This window comes from Podarcis melisellensis, assembly GCF_964234715.1.
Source record: "Podarcis melisellensis genome assembly, chromosome: 12".
In the NCBI taxonomy this organism is placed as follows: Eukaryota; Metazoa; Chordata; class Lepidosauria; order Squamata; family Lacertidae; genus Podarcis; species Podarcis melisellensis.
Genome location: NC_138544.1, coordinates 10251179 through 10262554, shown reverse-complemented (window position 1 = coordinate 10262554; position 11376 = coordinate 10251179). Strand labels below are relative to the sequence as shown.

The window sequence follows — 11376 nt, the reverse complement described above, 5'->3', positions numbered from 1 at the left end:
TCTATGATTCTATGACTGCATGCACGCTGTCACTGGGTTCTTATGACCCCTGAAGGTAACCAAGAATTATACCTTGGATCAGGACCCTGCTGGTGTGTAGGTCAAAAGCAAATTTATTTCCTTTTTATTTTTGTCAAACCATACATAAAGAATAATATATAGAAAGAAAAAATAGAGAAGAAAAAGAAGAAGAAATGCAAAGAAAAGTAGCCAGTAAAATAATAAAGAAAAGTATAATGTTTCAATACAATAAACACTATTTTACAAAATAACAGTAATAATAGACTTGCATCACTCTCACAACACTTCCTTTCACATTTCATATTTTATCTGCATTTCAGTATTATTTTCATCTTAATATATAGATATGTATATATGTATATTTCCCCTTTTCCATTCATGAGGTAATTCTAGACACAGCCAAAGTTTTACATTAGAACCTTGTCTTTCTAAATAATCATTTGTGCACTTCCATTCCTTTTTGACTGTATCCATTGGCTTTAGTTTTATTATATCCATCAATTTGGCCAGTTCCAAATATTCACATAATTTACATAACCATTCCTCTTTGGTCGGTACCTGGTTACCCTCCCAGTATTTAGCCACCAGGATTCTCGCTGCTAATGTCGCGTACAAAAGCAAATTTCATAACACACAGTTATGTGTTCTCTGGCCATTTATATCTTTTCCAAAACAAATCATGTTTAATTTTTTGCACACAGCAAAGAAAGTCCTCTGCTCTTGGAGTTGTTGTTTTTTAAAAGTCTGATTGGGAGAGGTGACAATCATTCAGAAAATGTATCTGTGCACACCCTGAGGTCTACTAATGTCTGAAACAGTCCACTTGTTTCTGCTTGCTTTCCTTTCTGCCTCCATCCTAAAATCTGGGAAGAGAGAACCTCTCACAGAAGATTTCTCAAGTCTGGTGCAGATCTGAAAAGACAGGGTAACCTATGACTACATTCACTGCTGGGTCTCAAAAGGGCAGTGTCTGATGCTGTGCAAGCAGCCACGGAGCGGAACAATTGGTCATGACAGTCCCTGCACTACCAGGTGCATTCACCAGAGAAGATTGCCAGACCTTAGCAGTCCAAAGACTACAGGGATGTGGAAGTTACTCTCCGACAAGCAATGATGCACTGATGTGGCATTCTGGGGGATTGCTGCAGGATGACTTATGCAGAAGCAGTTTTAAGGCTTCATTTGTTTGTTTAATGGCACTGTTCCTCCAATAACTACAAGGACAACGAAACAACAAGGGACGCGAGTGGCACTGTGGTCTAAACCACAGAGCCTAGGGTTTGCTGATCAGAAGGTCGGCAGTTCGAATCCCCACGACGGGGTGAGCTCCCATTGCTCGGTCCAGCTCCTGCCCACCTAGCAGTTCAAAAGCACGTCTAAGTGCAAGTAGATAAATAGGTACCACTCCGGCGGGAAGGTAAACAGTGTTTCCTTGCACTGCTCTGGTTTGCCAGAAGCGGCTTAGTCATGCTGGCCACATTACCCAGAAGCTGTCTGCGGACAAATGTCGGATCCCTCAGCCTATAGAGCGAGATGAGTACCGCAACCCCAGAGTCGTCTGTGACTGGACCTAACGGTCAGGGGTACCTTTACCTTGTTTGCTTAATGGCACTGTTCTGCCAACAACGAAACAACAAGGAGACCACTTGAATACAAAGCCTCCTTTGCACCATATTCACCCCACGGAGCTACAATCCCAGAGTTCCCTAAGGAAGAGGGATTGGTGGTTAAACTACTGAGAACTGTGGCTCAGTGAGGGAAACAGAGGTTTCCTAGCAACTCTCGGAACCCATAACAAACGACAGTTTCCCAGGATTCTTTGGGGGCGGCAATGGCTGTTTAAAGTGGGTCATGCGGCCACTAGAAAGGAGTGAATGCAGTAACTAGAGAGATGGAGGTTCCGATCCTATACATTCTTACCTTGCAGTAACTCCCACTGAATTCAACAGAATATACTATTATGTAAACATACATAGAATTCTGCTGCTGCAACGCATGCTCCTTGGTTCCCAATATTATTGGGGATTTCGTCGATCTCTGTTCAGAATTGTGGTAGTAACATCCCCACTGTCTCTGAGGCTACTTAAGAAAGACCTGCATGCTTGGAGCGAAGGCAGAAGGCAGATCCTGAAGTTGGCCTGAGAAGGTTTTGTACCACTTTGTGTTAATATTTTAAATTGTGAACTGCCCTGAGATCTACGGATGAAGGGTGGTATACAAATTTACATAATTAATTTAATTAATAATACTGTAAAGCCATTAATTAATTAATGAATATGCTAAAGTGATAGGATACTGCTTCACGTGTACAGTGCAGATGGGGCCCAAGATATAAAAAAACAGAAAGCAATGTGTCTGCAACAATGAAAATAAAAGCCACTCGCCCGCCCCCAAATTAAAACACTGTCTTAAAAACAGAATGGCCCAGATTCCATACACCTGGGTGCATAGGATGGTCTTCACCTGGTTCCTCTGAATGTCAGTTTCCAGTAATCACAAAGTCGGGCAAGTGCTGCTGTGCTGGGGTCATAATTGCAGGCATCCCATAGTCATCTAGTTGACCACTGTGAGAACAGGATTGTGGATTAGATCGGGCCACTGATCTGACCTGGTGGGATTCTTTTAATCTTCTTCATTGACACTGACAGCTCTGTATATCTACCATGTCAGTATGTGATGGATGGTGCTGGCTGGTTGAGACAGACTGGTGTCAATCCACGATATTTTTGGATTTGGGATATTTTTGGAGTGTATACTTTACTATAAATATCCAGTTCTCTATCTGCTAAACTCTGCCACCCAGTGGGTGTGTTCTTGGGTGTGTTCTTGATAGCTTGACAAGCTGTGGTAGAAATTGGGAGCCCAAGCAGCCTTTGTTCTTTAGTGGGCAGGGCATCCAACTTGAACCAAGGATGTATGGATTTCAATCCCCACTTACAGTTCAATCCTAGCTTTGTATACTCAGATGTAAGTCCTACTGAATTCAAGGTGGCTTCCTCCGAGATAGCTAGGGTTAGGATTACAGCTTTAGTCATGAAGCTCTGGTGTGAGCACACAAGCATCCTCAGATTGTTGTTGATGGTCAGTGGATGCTGGTGCAGGGATTGGGTGGGGTGGTGGTGGCAAAAAGAGCATGGAGATTGGGAAGGGTGGGTGGGTGGGAAGAGTGTGCAGATTGAACGAGGTGAGTGGGTGTGTCCCGCTTTCACATCCTAAAATGTTGGACAGTATTTGAGTCACTTTTTCTGTCCTTAGATGACACCCCTGACCCAGGCACCCATTGGATTTTATCCAATGGAAATACCTTTCCTGACTTTTTCAGGGCTTCTGAATTAATTCAAGCCCTTTATTGTTAATATCCATTTTCCTGGGGATTAAAATTCTAACTGTAGCCACTTAGAAAACACACACACACACACACACACACACACACACACGCTACTGATATATGAATTAAAGGCAATCACTGTCATGTCTTAAGTACCCATAAATCTTTAAAGAGATGCCTTTTGTTTTATACATTGATTTTCTCAAAGTACACAAATGAAAAACACCAGCCACCACAGTAACCTCAGCTGCAAGCCAACAGTTTTAGTAGGGATTGTGGCTGCTTAAACAAGACTAACAGAATTTCAGAACCAAAGTTGTGTCTCCTATGTGTGATACAGCAGCAGAATAAGAGGGGTGGTGTCAGGGAACTGCCATCGGAGCCAGGAGTGGAGGGAAGGCTCTCCAGCAATGCTGGAGAAGGACCCAGCAGGGAGAGAGGGAACTCATCCACTGAGGAAGGAAATCAGCGTGACACCCAGGAAGAAAGGGGAGCAGGGGAGGGCTTCGGAGAGATGTCTCCAGGACTCTTCCACAGAAACTAGCGGGGAGAGCACAGGTCCTCTGCTGGCCACGCCCACCCTGCGCAGAAGACTTCCGCGCAGGGAGACTAGGTGGAGACTTGGCGTCAAAGAACTTTTATGCTGGAAGAAGTTCAGGAAACGGCCACTGACGGATTCTGCCAGTGACTGACACAGCCGCGGAGTAAGGGCTGTGCAGCCAGGGAAAGGTTTAACCACGCAACTTTGCCAAGAGTAGAGGCAACTTACGCACGAGCAACCCCAATTCCCATTACAGGTGGGTGAAGTCGTTCTTTCTCCAGAGGTTGGAAGCTCAGCAGACGTAGTGCAAGAACTTCAGCTCAGCTCCTTGTCTCGTCATCCACCCAGGCCCTAAAGAGAGCTTGAATATTGTACAGAGGAGGTCGAAGGTTTGCTTAGCCTCTACTGCATTTTGGTGCATGAGAGGGCTTGCCCAATTTTAACCTGCTGTTCCCAGCTCCAAATATTAGTGATGTGAGTCACCACAACTGAATCAATTGATCGATAAATGCAGAACAGCATCCTTCCCATCTCCTTCCCTCTGACTGTCCCTTCCCATTAGCTAAGGGGGTGGACTAGCCACTCTACCTTTTGCTTCCCTCCCCATTCTTCTTTCCCTTTCAAATTGTGTCAATTCGATGATGAGTCTGTGACCAGGGGACACTTTATTTTATTTTATTCCTACCACTATAGCATTTATAAGGGTTTAGGCACTTTATAAGTGTTCCAAACAACAACTTACTGGCACAGCATGAATTCTATTGCCAGAAATTCTCTCAAGCCTCCTCTCTCTCTCTCTCTCTCTCTCTCTCTTCCATTAAGCATTTCCATATTTGAGAGGCAACTGAGAAAGGATTTAAAGCCATATGTGAGTAGAATTCATTTTCATGGTTTCCAAATGTTAATATCATCGGCCCAAGTCACAGAGAGTTCATTTTAAGGATACGGCTTTACAAGAAAAAAAAAACAACCACCTCTAGTTCAAAGCAAATAAACAGCAGAGCTGCATTTTTGAGACTAAATCGTCTATAGCAAACCCAGCCATGTTTAGTACTAAAGTATATGGAAGATGCATGCAGGGAATAACAGTTAGTGGGCTCCTCTTCCTTCTTATCAGTGTCTAGATGTGGAATTCTTTTCAAAGGTTCATTATGGCAGTCTAGAACCCAACGTTGAGAGTTGAGAGGCAGGGTCATTATCTGCATTGCTGAGAAGTCAGACTCCTCTCGCTGTGAACTGTCATCAGGTATAGCCATTCCACCAGGCTTTAAAAGATGGAGAAGAGGGAAGCAGTGTTGCTCCAATGGTACCTCTAGGGTATCACTTCCATCAACCTTCTCCCTCTAACAGCTGACACACAGAATTCCTTCCATCAAGCTGCAACAGAGGGAAAGATGGAAAGCAGTGCTCGTCTCTTTCAACTGTTTCCATCCAAGCTGGTTGTTCTGTAATTATTACTACTACTACAACAATTAATGTATTAATCACCTCCTAAACTGCCGCCTCAAGAACTAAGTTGCCTGAGGTTGCGCTTTTCCTCTCCCCCCCAGATGCCCTTTCCTTTTATGACATGGCTCTCAGATTGTAAGCATGAGGACAGGGGCTGTCTCATCATTCATCTTTGTCAGCTGTATGAGTCAGAGACTGGGCAGAGGAGGAATGGTGGAGACCACCTCCCCACCCTGACCCTTTCAGGAAGGAGGAAGACAGTATAGATTTACAACAGGGGGTTGGGGGAGGTGGCAGCTCAGAGGCAGATGAGGGGGAAAGTTGGGAAACCACGGGAAACCCAGAACAACACCCAGCTGACATGTTGTCATTAGAAGGCATTCCAGATCCTCCATCTCAAAGAACCTGGCGAGCCTTGAAAGTAGGAGAGCAAAGAGCTCAAAGACAGAGGGCACGTAGCAGCACCCGTACAGGAGATGATGAGAATGACAAATGAGGAAGTGGGAGAGACTGGGGGTGGAGATTTACTTGGGACAACGCCATTATCCAAGAGGCTGGATTCTATACCATCTCTCTGTAAAGATTGAAATAAAAAAGGACTATAAGAAACTTTTCCTTGTCTTTATACTTTCCTGGGTAACCAGCTGGGAGCCGCTGACAGCATCCCGACAGTATGGGAACATTTTTTGGCTAGGGTAAAAATGCTTCAGAAAATGAGCAGCACATCAGAATTCTCAGATAGTACAGTTGGATTTTTAAAAAATCATATTTAAGGGAGATGATCTACGTATAACAAAGGCACCGGCCAAACTTTTTAGTTTTACTTTAGTCATTGTCAGGGCCTGTTTAAATATTTTCTCAGCAGTGAAGCTGTTCTGAAAATAACTTCCATGTCGTTGGGCTCCGTGTAGCTGTGAGAAGAGAACATTTGAATCTCCTTCCCCCATGGATCTGCCAGATTGTGTGGGAAGGTGTCCGTGCCAATGCAGCTTCTCCCTATGTGGGAAAGAGAATTCAAACATTCTTGTAGCCACATGGAGTCCTGACCGTGTCGAAGCCATTTTCAACAGCTGCCATGCTAGTGAGAGAAAGTTTGAATTGGGGGCTCAGTTAGATCTTGCCTCAGGTGTAGCTCAGAGCTACGCAGGGAAGCAAAGGGTGTCAGTTTTTAAAATAAATATTCCAACCTAACTTATTCATGAATTTATGAATATGGTTTCTACCAATATTCTAAATGCCACATGAAATGCTAGAGAAGGAACTTACTTCTAGGGTAGACCCTGTAACATACAATGCCAGCCAGTCAAGACTCCCCACAACAAGTCTGATCCAGGGGTATATAAAGGTCTTGCCTTTACCACAAGAGATATAAATTAGTTCCTCCTCTGCATGATGTGCAAGAAGCACGTAAGGAGGAAATGGAAGCCACAGATGGTTTGAGGTCACTCCACACCACACATTTAAAGCACTCCTGTACCACTTTAAGAGCCATGGCTCCCCTCAAAGGATCATGGGAATTGTAGGTTGTTAAGGGTGCTGAGATCCTTCACAAACTACCACTTCCAAGATTCTATGGGGAGGGGGTAACCGTGACTCATAAAGTGGCATAAGAGTGCTTTAAACATATGGTGTGGATGTGACCGAATGCCTGAAGGCATTAACAGAGGTGAACAAATCTATTGCCAGTCTGTATCACTTTGGCATGTTTTTACCCACAATTCTGTTCCATTCCATTTCTGCATTGAACTGATTTTTTTAAAAAAATCTAGATCAGGCAGTGGTAGCAGCCAGATTACCACCCCCTACAATTCTTCTGGGAACAATTCTAAATTATGGGGTAGTGGTGTTCCAAATAGGGATGCGGGTGGCCCACAGAGCCTAGGGCTTGCCAATCAGAAGGTCAGCGATTCAAATCCCCGCAACAGGGTGAGCTCCCGTTGCTTGGTCCCTGCTCTTGCCAACCTAGCAGTTCAAAAGTATATCAAAGTTTAAGTAGATAAATAGGCACCGCTCCGGTGGGAAGGTAAACGGTGTTTCCATGCGCTGCTCTGGTTTGCCAGAAGTGGCTTAGTCATGCTGGCCACATGACCTGGAAGCTGTATGCCGGCTCCCTCGGCCAATAAAGCGAGATGAGTGCCGCAACTTCAGAGTCGGTCATGACTGGACCTAATGGTCAGGGGTCCCTTTACCTTTAGTGTTCCAAATGGGAAATTTTATAGTTAAAGAACAGGATGGGCTACTCACTGGAGGATTTTCTCCACTTGAGGCTGTTTGGGGGAAACACTGTAGTTCAACTGCTTTGCATGCAAAATGTCCTAGCCTCAAACCCCAGTATCTCCAGCTTGGGCTGGAAAAGACTCTTGCCTGAAACCTTGGAGATCAGTTGCTGATCAGTGGTGACGATGGTGAACCAGATGACCTGAAGTGGCAAAAGTCAGCTCCTTCTGTTTCTAAGTGGCAGCGACAAAGCTGTTTGCAAAAATGAAGGGGGGGGAATGACTTAAACCCTCTGCTGCCTCATCTGTCCCCAGTAAAAAATCACTATAATTAACAAACACCACGATATCTACGAAAATGACTCTATAAAAGTGTGTGTGTATTTTCAGTGGAGCCTGATTACAAAGTCAGCCCAGAGCCACACTATACATTTTAAGTGGTATGATGCCTCTTTAGAAATTCATGGCTTCCCCCAAAGAATTCTGGGAGCTGTAGTTTGTTAAACATGCTGAGGGCTGTTAGGAGACCCCCATTCCCACCCCCAACAGAGCTACAATTACCAAAACTCCCTGTGAAGAAGGATTGACTGTTAAACCACTGCAAACTGCTACTTGGTGAGCGGAATGGGGTCTCCTAGCAACTCTCAGAACTCACAACTACATCTCCCAGAATTCTTTGAGGGAAGCTATTACTGTTTAAAGTGGTGTCATAGGGTTTTAAATGTATGGTGGGAATGTGGCCATGTCTTCCGCCCTCTCTCCTTCAGGAAAATTGCTATATACAAGTTGTCCTTGACTTCCCTCTATTTTGACAAAAAGGGAGTACGAAAGAAAGTAATGAGGGCCTTTTAATTTGTTTGTTTGTTTTATATATTTAAAAAACCTATTACAAACCTATTACAAACCTATTGCAAATACAGTGGTACCTCGCAAGACGAATGCCTCTCAAGACGGAAAACTCACAAGAAGAAAGAGTTTTCCGTTTTTTGAGGTGCTTCGCCAGACGAATTTCTCTATGGGCTTCCTTCGCAAGACAAAAGCCCATAGGGAAATCTCCGGGGACAGCGGGGAAGCGCAGTGCGTCTTCCCCACTGTCCTCGGACCTCCTCCGAAGGCTGGTGGTGGGGCGGAGAGACCTCCTCCCCCCGCCAGGCTTCAGAAGGCTCCTCCGAAGGCTGGCGGCGGGGAAGAGAGCCCTTCTCCCCGCGCCAGCCTTCGGATGGCTGTTCTGAAGGCTGGCGGTGGACTGCCAGCCTTCAGAACAGGTCTGGGGACAGAGGAGAAGCGCAACGCACCTTCCCCTCTGTTCCCGGACCTGTCCTGAAGACTTGCGGTGGGAGGAGGGTTTTCCTTCCCACGGCCAACATTCAGAATGCTGTTCTGAATGTTGGCAGTGGGGAGGAAAGCCCTTCTCCTCACCACAAGCCCCGCAAGCTCCGGGAACAGAGGAGAAGCAGAGCGCCTTCCCCTCTGTTCCCGGACCTGTCCTGAAGGCTTGCGGTGGGGAGAAAAGCCCTACTCCGCACCGCCAGCCCGGCAAGCGGTTTCCATAGGAACGCATTAATTGATTTTCAATGCATTCCTATGGGAAACCGTGCTTTGCAATACAAAAAACTCGCAAGAAGAAAAAACTCGCGGAATGAATTAATTTCGTCTTGTGAGGTACCACTTAAAGTTCCCTGTAGCTGTTATATACAGTACTGGTATGTGCATTTATTATATATGTGTATGTTTCTTTGGAATTTGTGTACCTATTATATTACAAAGTGTCTATGTTTATATGATTTAGAACTACGCACAGTTGATGAAGCCCCTTCGGGCAAAACAGGGGAATAGTCAGGAATCCTTGCCTTGTTTGCCTGTGCCAGCATCTACCAGTGCCAGTTTCTTTTGTCTACCAACTTTATCATCTTCATTAGACACTTATTATTATTTCATGTCACTCTTCTAAGGAATACGTCATACAGAAAAATACAAGAGAAGATGAAGAAATTAGAAATGAATGTATTACGGCACTGACAAATAGGAGTTGTATTTTGTACATACTGGAATTGGTTGTCTACTGAATAAGCTACATTTCAATATATTATGTCACAATGTTGATTTTGTCGCTATGAGAAGCGGTACCTAATTTTCGAGAAGTAGTTTCTAGTAAATAACTTTGCAATTGTTATCATACAGCCTATTACATCTATGTGTTTTTTCAATTGGATTTGCGTAATATAGGCATTCTGGTAGCTTTGTTTTTCTTTGTTTTATATGGCAGTATAGTGATCTGGCTCCCATATAGTGATATTTGAAGTAAATTTGGGAGGGTCTTCTTTGAGCAGCACATCTGAGAGGTTTTGACAGAGGGAAAAGATCAATAAGACCATCAAATTTTCTTGAGGGGGAAGGGAGTGTTTGTTCACAACCAGCGGCTAACATCACAGGCCATCCATAATATGAGCAAAATAAACATCTCCAGTGACACTCTGGACTGTCACATTTCCCCCCGCAGAATAGCAATCCAACATGGCTGCTCTTCTACCTTCTGCTCAGAATGTTATCAGCAAGTTATTTTTGGATTGCTAGCGAGGTTACTCTGTCTGCATGACTTGTCCATGCAACATCGTTCAAAACAATATTTATTATTCATACGGCAAACATATCTCCCATGAAATGGACAGTTTTTGTTGCAATGGAAGCTTTTTAAGGGTTACAGAGAACGATAGCAAAGAATGTCACTTGGAAATGCATGTGAGGAAGAGGAATGGACCTGACACACGTTTCTCTCACATTTTACATTTATGCACTTCTCCCTTCCCTTCTCTTTTGCTCTATCCTCATATGTTTTGCTTTGGTCTTCAGTGCCAGGAACTGCCTCACAGTCCCTTAAGTTTCTCCTTGCCCATCCTAGAGATGAGTGAATCTATCAATTTCAGTTTCTCTCATTTCCCCAGTCTTCAGTTTGGTGCTGCACATTTCCACATCAGTTTTCTTTTTCTTTCTTTTTTTTAAAAAAGGAAAAAGTCATTGTGGAATATCTCTGACATTTTAGTGCAAATCCCCTTAGTTGAGTGAAGTTTACACACTAAAAAAACCAAAAACATGCCAAAACTTCAAATCAACTAAACAGAGTTAAAAGCCACCCATAGAATCAGTATACAGAAGCAAAATCAAGCACTTCAAAGTAATCCATGAACAGTGTCCCAAATGGCCATGCTGATTCACCAACCTCCCCCCAAGGCCTATGTGAACTGAAGGCTCTTTTGTATTTCCACTTCTGGAAGCTGTTTCATGCCCCAAATATTGAAAGTACAACGCTGTAGCACATGGACCTCACCTGCTAGCAAATTCCTACATGAGCATTGCTTCCAGGGGCTACGGATCTGAAAGTGGGTGAGAGCCGAGGGCTAATCCTTCACTTGCTAGCCTTCCCCAGGGATATTGATGCATTAGTACTGTAGCTCCGATTCTGAAGACCTGGGAAAAGAAAATACCGTGCGTGTTGGCTGTGAATCACTTGTGTTGGCGGCCAGCTTCAAGGCAGAACTGACAGTGATTCCTCAGCTTTTATAGCTGAAGCTTTGCTCATCGCAGTTCTGCTGGAAAGAGTCAGGCGCCCAGTGAAGAACATGACCTGCAGCAATCCCAAAGGCTACAATTTCCCAAGCAGGTACATTCTGCAACATGTCCTTAATGCAACAATGGCGTGTTCGTTCGACACCCCATTCCACTTTCTTAGTTGTTCCACACAGTCTGCGGTGGATGGCGGTTCATCATCATCATCATCATCATCATCATCATCATCATCATTTTATTTGAATTCCGCCTTTAAT

The 11376-nt window shown here is 44.3% G+C and overlaps 4 long non-coding RNA genes across 4 annotated transcripts; 2 read left to right on the top strand and 2 right to left on the bottom strand.

Annotated features, from left to right (window-relative positions):
• Positions 1-306: 306 nt before the first annotated feature.
• LOC309380960 lies at positions 307-2818 on the bottom strand. The gene is made up of 2 exons (XR_014173227.1): positions 2461-2818; positions 307-933 (listed from the first exon to the last, which is right to left on the bottom strand). It is a non-coding gene; the product is annotated as an uncharacterized lncRNA (long non-coding RNA).
• On the top strand, positions 1943-9726 carry LOC309380978. Its single transcript, XR_014173250.1, has 2 exons — positions 1943-2167; positions 9345-9726. It is a non-coding gene; the product is annotated as an uncharacterized lncRNA (long non-coding RNA).
• Positions 2995-5386, top strand: LOC309380952. Its single transcript, XR_014173215.1, has 2 exons — positions 2995-3705; positions 4147-5386. It is a non-coding gene; the product is annotated as an uncharacterized lncRNA (long non-coding RNA).
• LOC309380950 lies at positions 4525-8395 on the bottom strand. Its single transcript, XR_014173213.1, has 3 exons — positions 8117-8395; positions 7584-7808; positions 4525-5155 (listed from the first exon to the last, which is right to left on the bottom strand). It is a non-coding gene; the product is annotated as an uncharacterized lncRNA (long non-coding RNA).
• Positions 9727-11376: the final 1650 nt, after the last annotated feature.